Consider the following 19,393-nt stretch of genomic DNA (forward strand, 5'->3'; position numbering starts at 1 on the left):
ATAAGGAAGGATTGAATAGGTTAGGACGGTATTCTTTAGAATGTAAAAGATTGAGAGGAGATCTGATAGAGGCATACAAAATTTTGAGGAGTATAGATGGGGTAAATGCAAGCAGGATTTTTCCACTGAGGTTGGGTGGGACTACAACCAGAGGTCATGGGTGAAAGGTGAGAAGTTTAAGGGGAACATGAGGGGAAACTTCCTCACTCAGAGGGTCGTAAGAGTGTGGAATGAACTGCCAGCACAAGTGGTCCATCCATGCAAGCTCGATTTCAGCACTTAAGAGGAGTTTGGATAGGTACATGGATAGTCGGGGTTTGGAAGGTATGGTCCTGGCGCGGGTCGATGAGAGTAGTTAGTCTAAATGGTTTCAGCATAGACTTGACTGGTCAAAGGGCTTGTTTCTGTGCTGTACTTCTCTATGATTCTACATAAATCTCAGTACTTTTAAGCCTTTTCAAGGATCCCTCATGGAAAGTATGTTCAACTCCCTAAAATTCATTCATTCTTTTATTACTATTTTTTCTCTTTCTTTTTGTATTTACACAGTTTGTTTTTTTTTTGCACATTGGTTGTTTGTCTGTACTGTTGGATGTGGTCTTTCATTGACTCTATTGTGTTTCTTGCATTTAATGTGATTGCCTGCAACAAAATGAATCTCAGGGTTGTAGATGGAGACATATATGTACTTCAATACTAAATTTACTTTGAACTTGTTTCATGATGTTCATGATCTTGGAAACTTATGGAGACCAAAAGGATTTTTTTACAGCTGTAGCAACCCCAATCAAGAATGACCAACTAGTACAAGACCTTATGGATGTCATACAACGGTTGTCCAAAGTTGCTATATTAAAATGTGAAAGCCACTCTAAAGTGACTACAGTGGAAAGCCACAGACATGCAGTCATGGATGAAATTGCAGAAAAGGTAGTGCAGGAAGGAGTAAAAGAAATAAAATAAATTAAAGTACCAAGAAGATAGCAGTGAACCGACAACTGGAATTATGGAAAAATAGTTGAACTCTCTATCACAGACGAACATACAAGATTATCTGGCACAGTAAGTACACGCTCTAGGACACATTGGAGTGCAAAAGATGATCGACAGGTTCTCCCAATGGCAGTGGATTCCAAAGTTCAGGGCACAAGCTCGACAAACATTTGAAAGATGCATGACATGCCAGAGAATGAATCCTGGAGTAGCGAAAAAATCTATTACAGTTATGTTCTCCTGCCCTACCTGGTCTATTTTTACAGTTGCAAGTGGGCAACATTTCTTTTCAACAAGGAAAGCCACTGCCACACAACACAGCAAAAATTCTGATCAAAGACTATATTCTCAGAGGGGATTGCCATGTCTCATTGACTGACCAAGGAACACATTTCACTGCAAGTATTTGTCAGGAATCATGTCAAGTGATGAACATTAAATGACCTTTTCATTGTCGACATCACTCAGAGTCATCAGGACAAGCAGAGCGAATGAATGAAACCATCAAACAATGACTAAGTACCATGAGGAAAGTTCACCATGGCCTACGGCTCTTCTTCTGGTCTTAAATTAAATCCATTTGAGGTGTTAACACAGCATCCTATGTCATAGCCAGGAGCTCTGAATCTCAGAGAGGCTGATAAGCATATTATGGCAGACAGTTTATGATTATGATTATGAGGACATGCAGTCCCCTTTTATTGTCATTTAGCAATGCATGCATTAAGAAATGATAAAAATGTTTTTCTAGAATGATACTACGAAAACACATGACAAACTGTCTTAAAAACTAACCAAAAACCACATAATTATAACATATAGTTACAACAGTGCAAAGCAATACGGAAATTTGATAAGAACAGACCATGGCACAGTAAAAATTAGTTGACTATGATGTGAAATTAACCCAAGCTATCCAGTCTGTTTCTCAATATGGTTCTGCCACTTGGAGTGATCCAACAGAAGGAGGACACACACTGAATCCTGGTGAGTGGGTCTTGATTAAGGAATCACACAAGGAGTGATCAGGAGCTCGGTGGGAAGGTCTTTATCAAGTGCTGTTAAATACCAACGTGGTGGTGAAGTTGGAAGGTTACACTAGATGGATATATGCCAGCCACTGCAAGCAAGCTGAAGTGCTACCTGACGAGGACAATGAGCACTGTGGTTAATGGGCAAGTAACCTCTTTGCCCAGTGCCTACACTGCTGGGTTATAGCGAACAAACTAACCAGCCAGAAGACTTCAAGCAAGTCGACAACTACTGGACATTATGAAGTTTATTATGATATTATTTGTTGTTATATTTTTGTCAATTTTCCCTACTTACAATGAGTACTAACTTTCATACTAATATGTCTTGTCATAATCTATATCTTTTTCTTTGTGTACGTGGGATAGTTCAAACCCACATAGTTCTGCCTTTGAATTTTCTGACGTAATGATTTTAAATGTGTGATTTAAAATCAAAGGAGGTATGGTTGGATTTGACTGTTCAATTGTAATTTTTGTTGCAGTTTAACAATTAATTATCTGCTTGTATTTTAAGTACTTCTTATATACATGTAACAGTTTATTATGCCTCCTAATGGTCAGAATAGGTATATGCAATTTCAGTAGGTATATGCAATTTCAGTGTTCCCCTAGAGGTATATAATGGTTAAACAAAGTATGGTTCTAGGAGTTTTGCCTCATTACTTGAATAGGAGCTATCTCATTGGTTAACACTTATCTCCAAATTTGAATGGAATTGTCCTTATCTATGTAGTCTTTAAAGGCTACTACATGTTGGGCACCATTTTCTTATGTGACGAGAATACACATAAAATTAAGATGTTTGCTGGCCTGGGTTAGCATCAGTGGCATCAGCAGTTGGTCTGCCACCTGTCCTCAGGGGGAAGGAGAGATAAGGAACATGAAGCAGCATGTGGAGGTGTTAATGAAGGAGCCATCAGTCTGAGTATTGCCAAGATCGGCTCCCCCTTAGAACCCTGAACTGTTTGAAGTGATGGACAGGCGATCTGGAGATGTGTAATGAAGGGACGGTAGAGAGTGCTGTCTGGAGCGGCTCCCCCTTTGAACCCTGAACTGTCTGAAGTGATGGACAGGCGATAACCCAGCAGGGGGATAAAAAGGGACAGGTTCGCTAAGGCAGGACACACACGACACCCGAGGTAACGAGACCCTGGAAGCGGTGCGCCTCTCACGAGTCGGTGGGAAGTACCGGACAACGCATAGGGTGGAAAGGTACGATCAACGGGAACCCGGTGTGTGTTCGCCCTTGCTTGGGTGCCGGGTTCACTGCAGAGGATCGACCGCATCTGGAGGAGGGGTCACAGTCGGTGACCCCAGGTGACATCACCAAGGACCTGCCCGGAAGCTGCTTGTGAGCAATATCGCCGGTCTGTGAGTGGAAGCCGTGTCTGAATGATCAGTCATTCCCGTTCTCTCTCTCTCTCTCTCCCCACGTTGTCCATCGCCATGGCAACGATTACTGCGAACTGAACTAAATTGGACTGAACTTTTGTGTCACTTTGAAATTTGGTCATTTACCCCTAGACAACGATACAGCTTGATTGATGCTGTTATCTTAATTCTGTGCACATGTGTGTTTATCATTGCATTTATTATCCTTTTGATTACTGTGTTGCTTGTTTCTTTAATAAAACTTTCTTAGTTCTAGTAATCCAGACTCTAACTGAGTGATCCATTTCTGCTGGTTTGGCAACCCAGTTATGGGGTACGTAACACTTAGTATCTCAGCTCTTTGTCTCTTCCTTCATTGCGTAGACTTCTATCACTGATTGTTTTCAATTTTCCTTTGTCCTATCAACAAAGTTTTGTGCCTATTCCCTGACTTCTTAAAAAAAACCTTGGATTAAAACATCAGAGTCTAACAAACCTGTTAGACTTTGAGATCCTATTCACTTACGAAGAACCTTTCGGGCATATTTTGAGTATATCTTTAGTAGAGGAAACAATCACACTGTAGAAATATAAAACAAATGCACAACTTTAAATGCTGTTAAGTACTGAAATACAGTTAATGTCTTCTAATCACGATGTGAGTAAAGCAGTTAAATTATTGTCCCAGAATTAGTGAATGCAAAGCTATGTAATCTTTTCATCAATACCACCTGACTCAAAATGAAAAATTCTATTAAATAATTTTTCTATTATCTGGACTTGAGTCAAGTAACATTACCCTTTCTCCTCGTGTGGCAACATTTAACATTGGCTTCCAAAAATAAAATGTTTCAATTATGCATTCTACCTCAGGTTTGATATAAATCAGATTGATTCTGAAAGCGGCATTATACTTAATTCCTATTCATATATTTATATAGAAACTGAAGACAGACCAGAATTGGCATTGTCATCCCAGATGAAGCAGCTGTCCAGTTTCTCTCTATGTGCTCACTCATGCCAAACTTACATGGGATTCCTCCCCTCATCCCCAAAAATCACTGCATGTTATAACCACAACAATTAAGGATAGTGGCTTTCAAACGAAAACACACACAGATAATTGCCTGACAATCTGGTCTTCAGATATTCAGATTCCTGAAGTATTTTAAACTGAAATGTTATATTTGAGTTTACACTCAGTGACCACTTGAGATGTGACCTCTGGGTGTATGTTCGTGGTCTTCTGTTCCTGTATCCCATCCACTTCAAAGTCCGGTGTTTTGTGCATTCAGAGATGCTCTTCTGCACGTCACTGTTTTAGCATGTGGTTATTTGAGTTACTGTCACCTTCCTGACAGCTTGAATCAGTCTAGCCGTTCTACTCTCACCTCTCTCATTAACAGAACTAACACTCACTCCTCTATTCTCTTTTCACCCATGACTGCTCTACCATTCACTCCACCAACACCATTGTCAAATTTGCTGACGATACCACCCTAATAGGTATCATATCAGACTGTGATGAGACAGCCTATAGGGAGGAGGTACAGCATTTGACAGAATGGTGTTGTCATCATAACCTGAACTTGAACATCACAAAAACCAAGGAACTGATAGTAGACTTCAGGAAATTAAAGCGCGTTGAGCACTCTGCTCTGCACATATATGGGAAAGAGATGGAGAGAGTAGGGAGTTTCAAGTTCCTTGGCGTCCACATCTCGGCTGACCTCACCTGGACTACCCAATCTCTTATCAGGTGGGGAAGTCCCAACAGAGGCTCTACTTCCTAAGGAAGCTAAAGCACGCTCTCCTCCCTCATCACCTGTCGAACAACTTCTATCGGACAACTATGGAGAGCCTCCTGACGTATTGCTGTGCAGTGTGGTTTGCCAGCTGCACAGAACAGAACAGGAAGGACTTGCAGCGGGTGGTGAGGGTAGCAGAGCGGGTTATTGGCACAACATTACCCTCCCTCAGAGACATTTATACTGGCAGACTTGAAAAGAAGGCTACTTGTATTTCAAAGGATCCCATTCATCCTGGACATCACCTGTTTTCCCCTCTACCTTCTGGGAAGAGATACAGAGCATTAAGGACGAAAACAAAGAGACTCCTTAACAGCTTCTACCCACAAGCAGTGAAATGTATAACACCCCCTTCCCTTCTCCTGCCCCCCTCCTAAGACGGCGGCGGCTAAATGCATCACACTTCCAGGAATGGCAGGTGTGCAATAGTCCTACTCCGCCCCCCATCCATGTATTATTAATTTTAGACTGCACTCCTGAGGTTTTAGAGTTTATTTTATGTATATATTCTTTGTCATTCTGCAAAACGTTGAGCTGCTAAACTGTGTTTCATTGCTCCACAACAATGACAATAAACATATTCTTCTCTTATTTTTGCTTTTGCACAATTTTCTGTAAACTCTGGTGATTGTTGTGAATGAAAATCCCAGGAAATCAACAGTTTCTTAGATATTCAAACCAGCCCATCTGGCAGCAACGATCATTTTCCATAGTCAAAGTAACTTAGATCACATTTCTTCCCCATTCTGATGTTTGGTCTGAACAACAGCTGAACTTCTTGTCATGTCTATATGTTTTTATAGACTGAGTTGTTGCCACAACTGGCTGATTAAGATATTTGCATTAACGAGATGGACCAAATAAAGTGGCCACACAGCCTATAGTCATTTACACAAAAACATGTAAGCAAAGAGGCATTGAAAATCTTACTTGCACCAATATCACCGAGATACAACATTCAGAAAAGTACAAACTGAAACAAATGATCTAAAGTTATAGAAATAAAAACACAATTTGAATGAGAGAAACAAAGCCAATTAAAGTTGTCCTCTGAGGTAATAATTCAGGTTACACAGGTTGTTTCAAGAACCAAATGGTTGAATGGAAATAGCTATTCTTGAACTTGCTGGTGTGGAACTTCAAGCTTCTACTCCTCCTGCCTAATAATAACTGCAGGAAAAGAGCATGGCCTGTGAAGTGGGATTCTCGGTGATCCTTCTTTGAGGCAGTACCTCATGCAGGTACTACCATTGCTGCAGAGAAATGTATTGGTCCGGGTCCCCTGCAGCTTCTTACGTTCCTGTGCACTCTTACTGCCATACCAGAACATGAGGCAACCAGTCAGGATATTTAACAGCACATCTATATAAGTTTGTTGGAGTGGTCGGCGGATGTGCCAAACCTCTCTAAACTTCTAAGGTGCTGGCATGCCTTCCTTTTAATTGCATCTATGTGCAGGACCTAGGATAAGTTGTCCAGTATGTTAACACCCATCTTTTTTTTAACCCGATTCTTTTGTTTTTAAAGAGCAGTGTCATTTTGTGAAATGTTTTCAACATTAGAACTCTTTTTAAAAACCACTATACCTAATGAAGGTCAGGGTAGACTACTTGAACACTCCAGCAAAGTGTCTCTTTAGTCACTTGCCCTAAGCTAGTAGGCTATGGAGTATATAATTTCTCCATAGTGGGACGGATAAATGACCATATCTGGATAGGTTCCTGGAATTGTTGGAGCAGATGGAGATTCTCGAACAGGTGCATCCACCTCAGGTAAGATCTGATCACAAGTGATTATGTACTTGCTACTGGACTATTGTTCCTTTGGTCAAATAGTCTGAAACTCAAACAGCTTCACCATTCCTGAGTGGCAACAAAAATTTAGCTCTGCGTCTGAGGTCATGCCTGCTTTTCAATTTCTCACACTGTGTTGTCTCAAAATTTCTCACTTTGGCTAAGTCTGGTGAATGATGTTGGAGAAGGGAAGGAAGAATGGGCAGGCTTGTTCTCAGTCTCCAACCCATTGACAGGTCTGATGGACTACAAGCATTCGCAAGAAGTGTGGAGCGATGAGCTAGAAGTGCTTTGTAGGGGTCTTTGGCCTTCGCTAGGAGAATCTGCACTGCACTTTCTGCTTCCCCATTTGCCTGAGGGTGCTGTGGGCTGCTTGTCTGGTCTTTGAACTCATAGTTCCTCGCAAAGACTTTGAATTCTGAGCAACTAAATTGTGGACCGTTACCTGACACAGCTTTCTCTGGTATTCCATGGTGAGCAAAAACAGCTTTCAGCTGCTGCTGAAGATGTAAAGGACAGCTTGGACACCTCAACCTTCCATGAGTAGTAATCCACAGTGAGAACCTTTCACACTTTTCAGTTCAAAAATGTCTATGCCTGCAATTTGCCATGGAAAGTCTGGGAATTCTGTGGGACAGAGAACTTCAGCATGATTTTTGTGCAGTTTTCTGTATGTTTCACATTGTTTTACATAATCTTCCAGTTTTGTGCTCAGAGCGGGTCACCACATGGATTGGCTTGCTCTGAGGCAACATTTTTTGATTCCTCAATGTCCTTGGTGGATTTGACTGATGGGATTGGCGTGCATAGAAGCAGGAATGACAGGTCTGGAGCCCTTTAGCAGCCAACCAACAAAAATGATGATTATGTTTCTTTCCAGCCAGTGAGATCTGAGTTCATGAGTTCTTTTTGGAACAGCTGGCCATCCATGCTCACAGTATTGCATGACCTTGCTGCAGATTTGATTCTTTTTCAACTCAGCACAAATTTCATCCAGTTTACTCTGTGATGCAGGAAAGCTTTCACGTAGCTGAGCTAAGTACATGTTGGTATCTTCCATGAGGGTGAAGTCAGCTTCTGTCCACTCACTTTTGCATGTCATCCTCAACAGGGTGTCTGATGTTGTGAAAGATTTGCCAGGGACCTGTGCAATGTCATAACAGTATTGCATAAGCCTCATTCTGAATCTTTAGAGATGTGGAGGTAAGTCACCTAAGTGTTTCAAGCTGAGGAGGCTGACAAGTGGCTTCTGGTCTGGTTTCAGTCGGAATTTAGTGCCTATCAAGTAGCAGCTGAAGCGTTCACAAGCTCACATGAGAGTCAGGATGTAATGTTGTTCAGTAGGAGTCAGTGTCTTTATACGTAAGCGACTGGTTTCCATACACCACTGCAGTTTTTCATGAGCACTCCCCCAAAGCTAAAGGAAGGGTCATCTGCTGAGACCTTGGTTGCTTTGTTCAGATCAAAGAATGCCAATGTTGGCGGAGAGGTTAGCTCTGCTTTAGGTGATGGGAATGACTTCTCCTGTGGTGTGTTCCAGGTCCAAATGTTTCTCTGAGAGAGGAGGCCCTGAAGTGGCTTTGTTTTCGCTGCCAAATCAGAAATGAACTTTCAAAGCTGATTTACCACCTCATGGAAACTGGGAATCTCTAATATATTCATAGGTTGATCCATGTTCCAAACTGTCTGTTTGAATCTGGTTGCACTCCCTCTGAGGACAGCTGGTGGCCCAACAACTTCACCTCTAACTTTGCAAATTCACCTTCCTTTTTGCTCATGGTGATTCTAGCCTGTTTCAGTTTCTCCAAGACAACTACCAGTCTTTTGTTATGTTCCTTACTTGAGCCTCCGAAGATGATTATATCATTCATGTGGCAGACTACTCCTTCCAGTCCCTTCAAAATTTGGTTCAGCCTCATCTGAAAGGGTTCAGGGGCTGATGAGATGCCAAAAGTGAGTCTCTTGAAGGCATATTATCCATATGGCTTGATAAAAAGGTTGTGAGCTTCTGTGACTCAGGAACTAAATGGATCTGCCAGAACACTGAGTTTGCATCTAGTTTGGTTAAGAACTTTGCTCAGTCCAGCATACCCAATGCGGGCTAAATAGGGGGCAAAATAAACTTCTTTCTTACTGCATTATTCAATTTTGATAGTTCAACACAGATCTTCACTATGCCACCTGTATTGGGAACAGGAACAATGCCCGCACACCAGTCAGTAGGTCCATTCACTCTAGTTATCATGTCAAGTGCCTCCATTCTCTCAAGTTCAACTTTGACTTTATTCATCAATGGGACTGGTGTACACCTCACCGTAGTTAGAGAGTACGGTGTCACTCCTGGCCTTAGTTGGACAAGGTACTCTTCTTTCAGTATCCCCAGGCCTGTGAACAACTCTGGGTACTTCTCCTACCACTGAACATTGTTTAGCAAATCTAACCTTGCAATGAGGTTCAGCTTCTCAATGGCATGTCATCCCAATTGTGGTGAGAAGAGATATTGAACAACATAGACATCCTCCTTTAACTGTTTCTCATTTTCACGCATGGAATTTGTAAGTATTCTTTTCACACTGAACTTTATTTTCACTGGCCCCATGAGAACTTTCTTTGTTGGGTTTAGTATGATGCCTGTTTTCTTTGCCAATTTTTTGAACAGGCATTTGGGGATAGCTGTAACATCGACCCGAGTGTCCATTCTGAATGTCACTGCTTCATTTTGCAATTGAACAGTAGTACACCAGCCTTACTTATTTGAATCCAGAACCCCAAGGAAAGCTCTCTTTATTTGTATCATGGTCTTCTTTGACCTCCTGAAGAACTGTTTTTGAGTGATGCTAGCTTTTATAACTGTCAACTCTAATGCATTGGTGGAATTTCACTTCTTTTGCTGGACAGTGCTCTTTGACATGGAATGGAGACTTGCCTTATCTCCTGCACTTGGAAATTTTACCTGCTCTTTGTTTTGCTTGTTTGAGCTGAACCCTACTGTTCTCTTTTTCTGTTGTCTTTTTTTGACTGCACCTTGCTTGTACTCTCCATTTTGTACAGCTTCTAGCTTTACCTCAGCATCATTTTCATGCCTGAGTTCTGCCTCTTGCTGACTAACATTCTCACTCTGCCTGACCATAGTAATAGCTTTCTCTAGTGTGAGATTTGCCTGCAACTGAAGTCTCACTGACAATTTGGTGCCTAGTTTTCCAACAACAATCCTGTCTCTAATGAGCTCATCTCTCAGAATTTCTTATGCACAGTTGTCTGACAGGGCATACAATGCTGTGATGAAGTCATTTACACTTTCATTTGGCTCCTGTTTTCTGGAGTTGAATTTTGTCCTCTCATATATCACATTTTGTTTGCCTGTGAAATATCCTTTGAGTTTGTCCTGCAATGCTTAGTATTCCTTTTTCTGAACATCTGTCAGTCCTAATCCATCCATGATGTCATCTGCCATGTAGAATATCAGCTTGCTTAGTTGATGATCATCTGAAGCCTGTGCAAGATTGCTTGCAACCCTAAATCTCTCAAAGCATCTGACACATCTCTCAAAGTCCCCTGGTTTACAGAAATCAAATGTCTCAGCTGGCTTTAATTAGTATGTACTGCAGGTATTGCTCTATTTTCCAGTTTAGCATTTTACAAAAAACAACAAAAGAATTGTTCTCCCCCTCACTGTGAGTTTGACTGACTCCTCTGCTGTGCCTGTGTCTCTGTGCAGTTCCCCAGGCTAGTGGCCCACAGATTATTACAATACATCCACTTTTAGGTGCAGCTCAAAGGCATTGGCTAGCAACCCTGGTCCGGTCTCTCAGTGCATACAGTTCTCAGCTCATGCATATAGAGTGAGCAACTAGCATAGGCAGTGTAGGTTGATACATATTTCATAGATACATAAGAACAAGATCAGTCTTACTGTAAATTCTTTCTTGTTCAGTCTGTAGCCCAAATTCACTGACAATCAACCATTTTGGACGCTATGCTATGTTCATTAGGAGGAACAGTGCAGAAAACACTCAGAGGCCAGTTTTGCAGGACATCCACACATTTTAATTCCACATCCCATTCCCATTCTGATATGTCTATCCATGGCCTCCTCTACTGTAAAGATGAAGCCGCACTCAGGTTGGAGGAACAACACCTTATATTCTGTCTGGGTAGCCTCCAACCTGATAGCATGAACACTGACTTCTCAAGCTTCCGCTAATGTCCGACCTCCCCCTCGTACCCCATCCGTTATTTATTTATATACACATTTTTTTTCTCTCTCCTTTTTCTCCCTCTGTCCCTCTCACTATACCCCTTGCCCATCCTCTGGGTTTTTCCCCCCTCTCCCTTTTCTTTCTCCCTAGGCCTCCTGTCCCATGATCCTCTCGTATCTCTTTTGCCAATCAGCTGTCCACCTCTTGGCTTCATCACGCGTTCCCCCCCCCCCCCCCGTCTTCTCCTATCATTTTGGATCTCCCCCTCCCCCTCCCACGTTCAAATCTCTTACTAGCTCTTCTTTCAGTTAGTCCTGACGAAGGGTCTCGGCCTGAAACGTCGACTGTACCTCTTCCTAGAGATGCTGCCTGGCCTGCTGTGTTCACCAGCAACATTTATGTGTGTTGCTTGAAATTCCAGCATCTGCAGATTTCCTTGTGTTTGCGTAACAGAGGCAGGAATTGATTTGTGCCAACACCAACCCTGAAGTATTTCACTGCAGTTGTCCTAAGCACAGCCAAATGGTAATTATTAAAGTAGGTCACACACACTTTTTGAGCACCGGTATAACAGTTTCGTTTGAAGCAAGTGGGAAACTCAGGCCACAGAAGGAAGAGGTTGAAATGGCTGTAGACACTCGAGCCAGTTGGTCCACAAGGATCTTTAGTAATCGGATAGGTGCAGTCTGGACTTGATGACTTTCAAGGGTTTAACTCTTGAAGGGTGCCCAGACTCAGCCTCAGAGAAAGAAATTACATGATTATTTGAGGTATCGGGAGGTTGAGTGTTTGTGCCATTCCTCCTTATCAAAGCATTCATAAGTGCATTATCATCCAGAACTGATGGGGGCCATTGCCAATTATGCTAAACAATCCCATTGTAGAATGTAATGTTGTAAAAGCCCTGTCTCAATTGTTGAGTGTCCATCCATGATTCCAGTTCCGTCCAAAACTGGATATGCTCACTATGACCTTCTAGAGGTCAAATCCAGTCTCCTTAAATGACCCTGCATTGCAGCCCTAAAATGCCACATATTCCACCCTCAGCATATCCTGAATAGTCAGGGTCATCCAGGCCTTCTGGATGGCAAAGCCTCAATGTTTTTGTGGATACATACACATCCACGAATGTCTTTATTTACGTCAGTGACAACTCAGGAATACTCATTTGGTCTATGCACAAATACATCAACAGAGTCCAGATTAGCGATTTGAATCAATCACAAATTCATTCTTTTGCATCTCTCTTCCAGCTCTTCATGGCCTCGTTCGTCAGTGCCACAACCTTCAGTCTGTCTGTTCGCATGGAGAAGCAGCACAGCCAGGTGGTTGGATTCACCAAAGTGTGGGCGGTGTATGAAGTATTAGGTATTCTTGATGATGATATCCAGTGAGTGTGAGGTTCTCTCATGTTGCAGGGGGTGTATTGGATGGTAGTCAGGCAGAGACTTCTTCAGGCTTGCCTGATTAAATCTTCCAGCTCTGATGTGACAGGTGGAGAACACTATTTCATTCTTGTTAATAATGGCCTTTAAGTTCCTTGAGTAATATTTTGATGGCTGACAAGTTGGAATTTCAACCTGGAAATAGAGTTCTCCACCTGTCACAAGAGTTGGGGTGAGCTATGCCTCTGTGAAACAGCCATCTAGCTTTTGGTCTCCAGACAGCCGATCCCCTTTAAGAAAAAGGAAGCAAGGAAGGTGTGCTGGGCTGCAAGTATGATTGAAACACAGAGCCTTTAGACCCACACTCGCAACTATCCTGCTGGTGAATGTACAGTCTCTGGAAAATAAAACTGAAGTCCTCACAGCAACATTGCAGTACCAGAGGGGGATGTCAGGGACTGCTCTGTACTTACTTCACAGAAACATGGCTCATTTCACGCATATTGGATGCAGCGCTGCAGCAAAAGGGCTTCACCATCCACTGCAAAGGCAGGACATCTGAGTCTTTTAAAGGAGAAAAGGTGAAGAATGTTTCATGACTACCTCATTGTGGTGCATAAATGTGGCAGTTCTCTCTCTCTCAACCTGGAACATCTGCAGTCAAGTGCCATCTTTTTTATCTGCCGAGGGGGTTTTCTGTTTTCATCCCAGTAGTGATGTAGATTCCACCTTCGGTCAACGTTAGGCACTAGAGGAGTTGATCATCGTGATTAGCAGTCCCAAAATAGCGCACCCTGATACCTTCTCTATCATTGTGGGGGATTTCTACCAAGCCAACTTGAAGAAGTCTCTGAACGACTACTACCAACATATCACCTGTGAAACCAGAGGAGCCAACACACGTGACCACTGCTATGCCACCATCAGGAATAATAACTGTGCCATCCCATGCCCACATTTTGGAAAGTCCACTCTTCTGGCTGTAGAGGCAGAGACTAAAGAATACAGCACCAGTAGTGAGGACCGAGAAGGTACAGTCAAAGGAGTCAGAGGAGCACTAACAGGACTACTTTGAGTCTGTGTACTGGACAATATTCAGGGATTCATCTTTGAATCTGAATGACCACACCACAGATGTCATCAACTTCATCATGACCTGTGTGGACAAATGTCTGCCTTTAAAAACATACCGGATATACACCTAGAAAAAACCATGGATCAATCAAGAGATTCAAAGTCTTCTGAGGGGTAGATCTGTGGGCACTCAAGACGGGTGATCCAGAACTATGCAAGAAGTCGAGGAACAACCAACTGAAGGCTTTTTTAAGAGCGAACAATATGCTGATTGAAGTTAGAGACTGAATCAGATGCACGTCAACTCTGACAGGATTTTCAGCCATTACTTCCTATGAGGCAGGAATCTAACATCATGAATGGCTGTGAAGCTTCCCTCCCAGCCAAGCTCAACAACTGTTATGCACACATTAAATGGGAGAATTAAACTACACCTGCGCGAATCCCTACAGTACCCGGTGACCCTGTGACTTCTGTTTTGAGGCTGGCATCAGAACATTTTTCAAGAGGGTGAACCCTCACATGGTATCAGGACCTGATAGTGTACCTGGTAGGGCACTGAATATCTGTGCCAACCAATGCGTGAGTGCTCAAGGACATCTTCAATCTCTCACTGAGGCAACTGGAGGATGCAACCTGCTTCAAAAGGGCGACAATCATACCAGTGCATGCTAAGAGCAGGGTGAGCTCCCTCAGCAACTACAGCCCAGTAGTACTCACAATAGGTTTACAGAGGATTCCATCTCACTGGCTCTCTGCTCGGATTGGATCATCTGGACAGTAGCAATACCCATGTCATGCTGCTGTTTATTGATTAAAGTTCAGTGTACAACATAGCCAAAACCTCAGTACTAATCAACAAGCTTCAAAACCTGGGCCCCTAACTCCCTCTGCAACTGGATCCTTGGCTTCCCAATCAGGAGACCACAGCCAGTGTGGATGGAAATAACATCTCCTCCTTGCTGTCAATCAGCACTGGCACACCTCAAGGACACATGCTTAGCTCACTGCTCTACTCTCTCTGCACCCACAACTGTGTGGCCAGGCACAGCTTAAACAGCATCTATAAGTTTGATGATGACACAACCATTGTTGGCAAAATCTCAGAGGAAGTCGAGAGATCAGCTAGTTGAGTGGTGTCACAACAACAGCCTTGCACTCAGCTCGGAAAGACCGAGGAATTGCTTGTGGACTTCAGGACAGGGAAGTCCAGGGAACAGCCACCAGTCCTTAATAAGGCATCAGCAGTGGAAAGGAAGAGCAGTTTCTAGTTTCTAGCTGTCAACTTCTCTCAAGATCTATCCTGGGTGCAACCCATTGTCATAATTACAAAGAAGACAAAACAGCATCTATATTTCATTAAGACTTCGAGGAGATTTGGTATGCCACCAAAGACTCTCGCAAGTTTCTACAGATAATCTGTGGAGAGCATTCCAACTGGTTGCATCACTGTCTGGTATGGCGGGGGAGAGACACCGCACACACATACAACCATTACATCAAAAGTAAAAATTCCTTTCATGATTTCCTCCTTCAGAATCAGAACCAGATTTAATATCACTGGCATATGTCATGAAATTTATTGTTTTAGCAGCTGCAATACGATTTTTAGTAGTGAGGTAGTGTTCATGGGTTCAATATTGATTCAGAAATCAGATAGCACAGGGAAAGAACCTGTTCCTGAAATTGTTGGGTGTGTGCTTTTAGGCTTTGTACCTCCTTCCTGACTGTAACAATGAGAACAAGGCTTGACCTGGGTGATGAACACCACCTTTTTGAGGCATTGCTCCTTGAAGATGTCCTGGATATTATGGAGCCTAGTGCCCATGCTGGAGCTGACAAAATTTACAACTCTGTAGTTTATTTTGATCCTGCGTAGTTACTCCCCATACCAGATGATACTTCCGCTGCCATGCCTTTTTTGTAGCTGTATTGATATGTTTGGTCCAGTATAGGTGTATTAATACCCAGAAACTTGAAATTGCTCACTCATTCCATTTCTGATCCCTTGATAAGGACTGGCGTGTGTTCCCACCTGTTACCCTTTCTGAAGTCCACAATTTGTTCTTTGGTCTTACTGATGTTGAGTGCAATGCTGTTGCTGTGACAGCGCTCAACTAGCTGATATATCTCACTCCTGTGCACACTCTCATCACCATGTGAAATTCTGCCAATAATAGTATCATTGGCAAATTTATTGATGGCATTTGAGTTTTGCCTAGCCACACAGTCATGGGTGTAGAGAGAGTAGTACAGTGGGCTTAGCACACACATCCCTGAGGTGCACCAGTATTGATGCACAGTGAGGTGGAGATGTTATTCCCAATCTGCACATATTGTGGTCTTTCAATTAGGAAGTTGCGGATCGAGTTGCAGAGGGAGGTACAGAGGCCCAGGTTCTGGAGCTTTTTTGATAAAAACTGTTGGAATTATTGTATTAAATGGTAAACTTAATACAATCAATAAAGAGCATCCTAACATAGGTTTTTGTACTGTTCAGGAGATCCAAGGCCATGTGACGAGCCAATGACATCCCATCCATCGTAACACTTTGTGGCAATAGGAAAATTGCAGTATGTCCAGGTCCTTGCTGAGGCAAGAGTTAATTCTAGGCATAACCTATCTCTCAAAGCACTTCTTTACTGTAGATGTGAGTGTTACTGAATGATAATCATTAAGGCAGTTCATGCCGCTCTATTTGGACACTGGTATAACTGTTGCCCTTTTGAAGCAGGTGGAATCTTCTGACTGTAGCAATGACAGATTGAAAATGTCTTTCAACACCCTAGCCAGTTGGCTGGCAGAGGTTTACAGAGCCCTTCCAGGTACAGGTACTCGATCAGGGCCTACCGCCATAAAAGGCCACAATCTCCAAATTGTGTCCATCTTCATGATATTAGGGCGTATTTTGGAGTTAGGGTATAAAACAAATATTAAGTTCAACAGCAGCTATTGTTCAGATTTGAATGTGAATTGCAGATGGAATTTCAAACACAGTCCTGAACCATAGTTTTCCTGGAGCTGTTGACATCAAACCAGACAATGCTGATGAACTTTCATTTAGGGTGTCTGGAGTGTAGGTGCAAAGAAGAAGGTGTGAAACTATATTAATGTCAAGGAAGCATTGTAAGTACATTGCAACTATATAATTATCCTACTGTTACCTTTGATCTTTAGCATATAACAATATCATGCAATATTGGATATCTACTGATGTCTACTTTAAGCCTATGGACTCTCACAGCTACCTGGACTATACCTCTTCCCACCCTGTCTCTTGCAAAAATGCCATCCCCTTCTCGCAATTCCTCAGTCTCGGCTGCATCTGCTCTGAGGATGAGGCCTTTCTTTCCAGGACAAAGGAGATGTCTTCCTTTTTTAAAGAAAGGGGCTTCCCTTCCTCCACCATCACCTCTGCCCCCAAACACATCTCTCTCATTTCACGCACATCTCCTCTCACCCCATCCTCCCACCACCCCACTAGGAATAGGGTTCCCCTTGTCCTCACCTACCACCCCACCAGCCTCCAGGTCCAACATATTATTCTCCGCAACTTCCGCCACCTCCAACGGGATCCCACCACCATGTACATCTTTCCCTCCCCCGCTTTCTGCTTTCCACTAGGATCGCTCCCTACGCGACTCCCTTTTCCATTTGTCCCCTCATCCTTTCCCACCGATCTTCCTCCCGGCACTTATCCTTGTAAGTGTAACAAGTGCTACACATGCCCTTACACTTCCTCCCTCATCACCATTCAGGGCCCCAGACAGTCCTTCCAGGTGAGACGACACTTCACCTGTGAGTCAGCTGGTGTGATATACTGCGTCCGGTGCTCCCGGTGTGGCCTTCTATATATTGGTGAGACCTGATGCAGGCTGGGAGACCATTTTGCTGAACACCTACGCTCTGTCTGCCAGAGAAAGCAGGATCTGCCAGTGGCCACACATTTTAATTCCACGTCCCATTCCCATTCTGATATGTCCATCCCCTACTGTCAAGATGAAGCCACACTCAGGGTTGGAGGAACAACACCTTATATTCCGTCTGGGTAGCCTCCAACCTGATGGCATGAACATTAACTTCGCTAACTTCCGTTAATGCCCCTCCTCCCATTCTTACCCCATCTCTTTTTTTTATTTTTTTTTTATTTTTTCCTTTTTATTTCTCTCTCTCTCTCTTTTCTCTCCCTTTTTTCTCTCTGTCCCTCTCACAATACCTCCTTGCCTGCTCTCCATCTTCCTCTGCGCTCCCCTCCCCCTTTCTTTCTCCCTAGGCCTCCCGTCTCATGATCCTCTCCCTTCTCTAGCCTTGTATCCCTTTTGCCAATCAACTTTCCAGCTCTTAGCTCTATCCCTCCCCCTCCTGTCTTCTATCATTCCGGATCTCTCCCCTCCCTCCCACTTTAAAATCTTTTACTATCTCTTCTTTCATTTAGTCCTGACAAAGGGTCTCAGCCCGAAACATCAACTGTGCTTCTTCCTATGGATGCTGTCTGGCCTGCTGCGTTCCACCAGCATTTTGTGTGTGTTCTTTGTATCAACCAACTTTAAGGTCTCTCCCGTAACTTGGTTCATGTTATAGCAGTGATTATGCATAAAAATGGAAGGGAAATGGATGGAAAAATCTACTTGCCAGTACTTGAGGATGCTAAAGAAATATATTCAACTTCACAATTCAATTTCAATGATGCTCAATGTCACTTGCAAAATGGCAGTCTGTCCTAGTGAAATGTTGAATCCCTGCCAACAGTTCACACTAACAGAAACCTACAACTAGGGCACTGAACAAATCAGAGATGATACAATGACAAGAATGATCTTTGCTAATATTTAACTGTCCTTGCAAACTCATGATCCTTTTCACAAACCCAGAATATACCACTGATTTAAATACAATTTTAAAACATTAACTTAATTCTGAAAATGTATAAGTTGAACACCATTTATTTAATACTCCATTTCTTTCCAACTTAAGTTCAAGATTGAAATGCAAAAAGTACACTTAAAACCAGTTTGCTACTCGAACACTTTATAAATACATCAATATTTCCTGTAGAAATGTTCATTTTGTAATCATATTTGCCTCTTGATAGTCTGTCGACAAACAGTTGATAATTACAAACAAAAAGTAATGAAGCCTTCGGCAGTCCTTAGTAATGAAATATAACCACTTCAGTCCCATTCTAAGTAGCCCTCATCTACAAGGTTAACCCTCAACTTTAGTGTAGACAGTTTGAAATGACATCATTGGCTCTATCATTGGTTCACCACCGAAGAAAACTTCTCACCGGTCCACTTAAAACTAAAATCTTCACAAATGGTTTCCTCAGTGCTGCATCAACTAGGATGTCACAATATAAAACCACTTAGCCCATCTTCAAGATACACTGAACATAGCTCCAGGACTTGTGCAAGAATGCATGAAGGTAACTTGTTTCCAGATCTATTCTTAGATTGATTTTAGAGGAGGAAAACCAAAATACAGCATAAGGAAGTGAGTTCTTGACTTCCAAAAAGAATCAAGTTCCAAAGTTGAAAAAGAGTAAGACTTTCTCAAGCAATTGTATGCACACAGATATCCATATTCACTACGTGGAGTGAAATCATAATTTATGTAGAATAGTGAGACTATCTTGCAAGAAGTAAGTTAAAACAGCATTGTCCACAATGTTTTAAATCATTGCAACACATGAGATTCTGAAAAAAATATGTATCCTAATTTTTTTTCTTCTATCAT

At 42.5% G+C, this 19,393-nt stretch overlaps 1 protein-coding gene across 3 annotated transcripts in view; it reads right to left on the minus strand.

Moving 5' to 3' along the window:
• Positions 1–19,393, minus strand: part of LOC140211113 (contactin-4-like) — a 2,284,382-nt gene that overhangs the window by 828,044 nt on the left and 1,436,945 nt on the right. The window lies entirely within an intron of this gene.

Source organism: Mobula birostris, chromosome 16 (assembly GCF_030028105.1).
Source record: "Mobula birostris isolate sMobBir1 chromosome 16, sMobBir1.hap1, whole genome shotgun sequence".
Classification (NCBI taxonomy): Eukaryota; Metazoa; Chordata; class Chondrichthyes; order Myliobatiformes; family Myliobatidae; genus Mobula; species Mobula birostris.